Here is a 4,379-nt window from a genome sequence, read left to right on the forward strand (position 1 = left end):
AAATTATAGACATTAATTACTTCTAAACTGTGAAGTGTCCATTTGATATAGTCATTGCATATAGATCAACCCTCCATAAATAATTCATAATTAGAGTTAGGTAGAATCCGTTAACCTCTCTAATTATATCTTCATCCTTGAGTACCATTGATTCTCTAATGGATAGTGATTCATAAAACACATTCATGAACCAGAGTGCTCTTACTAATCCAAGTACCGAATCAACACTCAAGAGAATTATTTATCTACTTCTTTCTCAAGAAGGAATGAATTCCATCTCGTATAATAACATTCCCGGCTACCTACTTCATCATGTCTCCAAAATACAAGAAATAGGATTTAGGGTTTCAGAATCCGTACTGAGTAAATCAAAAGACACAAATCCATAAATAGGAGTTTGTTAAGAACTCAGGATTAAGATCATTCTATATATGACCATTGGTAGACTCAATTAGAATTAGCCACCGCTCCACTGTTGTCACAGTAGAGCTTAATTGGCTTATCCATATCTGGAACAACTTCCAGATCAGTTAAGAAGTTCCTGAGCCATGTAGCTTCTTTTGCGGCACCACAAGCTACAACATATTCAGCTTCCATGGTAGAGTCAGCAACACACTTTTGCTTTATACTTCTCCATACCACGGCTCCTCGATTAAGAGTGAACACAGATCCAGATGTCGACCGTCGACTATCTCTATCCGATTGGAAATTGGAATCCGTGTATCTGGTGAGAAACAGATATTCTCCGGAATATACCAACATATAGTTTCTCGTTCTCCTAAGATACTTGAGAATACACTTTACTGCAACCTAATGATCTAATCCTGGGTTGGACTGGTAGCGACTGACCACTCCCACTACATAGCAGATATCTAGTCTTGTACACAACATGGCATACATAAGGCTTCCCACGGCCGAAGCATACGGATACCGTCTCATATCTTCTTCCTGTTGTGGGGTCTTTAGACATTGCTCCTTAGAAAGATGAATACCATGCCTACAAGGCAAATTCCCTTTCTTAGAGTTCTGCATCGAATACCTAGACAACACTTTGTCTATATAAGATGCCTGTGACAATGCCAATAGTTTTTTCTTGCGATCTCGAATAATCTTAATCCCAAGAACATAGCTTGCCTCTCCCAAATCTTTCATTTGAAATTGATTGGCTAACCACTCCTTTACATCTGTCATCAATCTCACATCATTCCCAATAAGTAGGATGTCATCGACGTAAAGAACTAAGAAGACCACTTTCTCTTTTTTATTATACTTGTAGACACATGGTTCATTAATGTTTTGATCAAATCCATAAGACTTTATAGCCTCATCAAACCTGATGTTCCATGATCTAGAAGCCTGCTTCAATCCATAAATGGACCTCTGCAGCTTGCAGACTTTCTGCTCATGGCCTTCCTCTATGTAACCCTCTGGCTGATCCATAGAGATGGTTTCCTCAAGATAGCCATTCAAAAAAGCTGTCTTGACATCCATCTGCCATATCTCATAGTCAAAATATGCTGCAATGGCCAAGAGTATCCGAATGGACTTAAGCATGACTACTGGTGAGAAAGTTTCCTCATAGTCAACTCCCTCTCTTTGGGTATAACCCTTAGCCACTAGCCTTACTTTGTAAGTCTCTACTTTTCCATCCGCTCATCTCTTTCTCTTGAAGATCCACTTGCGTCCAATGGGTTTTACCCCTTCGGGTAGATCTACAAGTTGCCAGACTGAGTTAGAGTGCATAGACTCCATCTCGAGTTTCATAGCTGCTTACCATTCTTTCTTATCAGAATCATCCATCGCATCCTTAAAGGTCGATGGATCCTCCTTACTGTCATCAGCAGTGATGATTTGGGCTTTCTCGGTATACCGGTCGGGTAACATGCTTACCCTCCCACTACGACGAGGTGCCTTAGGAGTCTGATCAAGAACTGTGGTCTTTTCTCTAAGTGGTCTGACAACTCTTGTCGGCTGTGGTCCGATCTTATCAGAAAGTAACTCTTCCAATACTATTTTACTTCTGGGCTTAAAATCTATCATATAGTCATACTCCAGAAAAGTGGCATTTGTCGAAACAAACACCTTTTGATCTTCAGGACTATAAAAGAAACCTCCCTTCGTCCCATCAAGATATCCTACAAACATACACACTTCTGACTTGGGTTCCAACTTCTCAGTCTTTCCTTTCAGTACATGTGCTGGACACCCCCATATGCGCACGTGTCTCAAACTAGGTTTTCGACCGCACCACAACTCTAAGGGTGTTTTAGGAATAGACTTAGATGGTACTCTATTCAGAATGTAGGCAGCTGTTCTTAAGGCATAACCCCAGAACGAAGTAGACAATGAAGAATAACTCAACATTGATCTCATCACGTTGAGCAAAGTCCGATTGCTCCTTTCAGCTACACCATTCTGCTGTGGTGTACCAAGTGCAGTCAATTGGGATACTACACCTTCTTCAATCAAGAAATCCCAGAACTCTTGGTCTAGGTATTCTCCCCCTCGATATGATCGAAGTGTCTTGATTGGTTTACCTAATTATTTTTCAACTTCTGCTCGGAATTCTCTAAACTTTCCAAAAATTTCAGATTTTTGTTGCATTAGGTAAACATAACCATATCTTGAATAGTCGTCAATAAAGGTGACGTAATATTCGTAACCTCCTCTAGCTTGGACGTTTAACGGTCCACATACATCTGAATGTATCAGCTGAAGGGGTTCTGTAGCTCTTTCTCCTTTCACCGTGAAAGGCCTCTTGGTCATTTTACCTTCCAGACAAGATTCAAAGACCGGAAGCTCACCAACTTTTAGTTCGTATAAAGGACCATCTTTTACCAGTCTATCAATCCTGTTTAGGTTAATATGACCAAGCCTAAGATGTCACAGATATGTGTTGTTATCGTGAGAAATCTTTTGCTTTTTATTCTTAGGTTCGGCAACTCTGCACATTTCAGTATTAAACAGTGAGTTAGGTATTGGTTTTATACAATATAAACCATCATCTAGATGTCCAGAACAAATATTTAAACCATTTTGAGAAATATGAACAAATTCATTATCAAAATAAACTTTAAATAATTGTTCAAATAACTTAGCCACAGAAATCAAATTTCTACGAATGTCTGGAATAAAATAAACATTGTTCAAAACTAAAAATTTATTTTCCCTAAAACGAAGTCTAACTTCTCCCATTACTTTTGCCGAAACTCTTGCGCCATTGCCTACTTTCATCGTGTAGTCCCCATCGGCTAGCTCGGTGTAAGAACTAAGACTCTGCAAAGAAAAAAAATATGATTAGTTGCTCTCGAATCAATTATCCAGGCCGAGGTATCACCCTCTACTAAACATATTTCAAGGACTAGTAAATCTAATTTACCTGAGATGCTTGTGACAGTTTCACTTCTAGTGCCCTTCGCCATTGCAGTGGAAACACTTTCCTTTGGGTTTCTGGATGTGGCCTTTAGCCTTCTTGGGTCTCTTGTTCTTTTCTTTCTTCCCTTTCCCTTGGTTTTGGTTCTTTCTCTTGTTTTTACCAGAGCCTCCTGCAACAACAACATTTGCTTCTCCTCCCCTTCTCTTGTTGGTGGATTCAAAGTTTTGCAGGTCATTCATGAGTTCAGTAAGGTTTGACTTTTTCTTTTTTTCTTGTTCATAACAAAGTTGTTCACGAACTCATGAAAATCAGGGGTAGGCTTTCCAAGATGATGCCAACTTGGGTGGCTTCATCGATTCTGGCACCATTGAGCTCCGCATCATGGAGGTGATCAATCATGTTCAAAACATGTGCCTTAACTGAAGAACCTTTCTTCATCTTGTCATTCATGAAAGCCCTTACAGTATCCAAACGAGCCTTTTCTGATGGAGCGCCGAACATGGCTTCTAGAGACTCCATTATCTCATAAGCAGTTTCCATCTCCTCATACTTCTTGCGAAGCACATCGCTCATGCTGACCAACATAAAACAGTTTACTTTGTTGTTGGCCTTGATCTAGCGATCATAAGGCTCCCTTGCGGTTTTGGATGCATTAGCCGCGGTTTCTTGAGGACATTCCTCTACTAGGACAAATTTGTAGTCTTCGCAGACCAACAATATGTTCATGTTACTTTTCCACTTGCCATAGTTATCACCGTCTAGTTTTTCAGTCACAAGTAGTGTGATAATAGGATTTGACATATTGCTGGAAATAAATAGAATATTCATCTAATCAATTTATGTGCATGAATATCAAGGCATGTTAATTTTGGCACAATTGAATATGATGCATGAAGCACATGAAAAATACATAAATCATGTTTTAATTTTAGGTGCCAACGATAATCTAATTTTTCACATATAAAGTGTACCTTTGGGTAGTCAAGTTATATGCCAATTAGAC

Source organism: Morus notabilis, unplaced genomic scaffold, assembly GCF_000414095.1.
Source record: "Morus notabilis unplaced genomic scaffold, ASM41409v2 Scaffold78, whole genome shotgun sequence".
Taxonomy (NCBI): domain Eukaryota; kingdom Viridiplantae; phylum Streptophyta; class Magnoliopsida; order Rosales; family Moraceae; genus Morus; species Morus notabilis.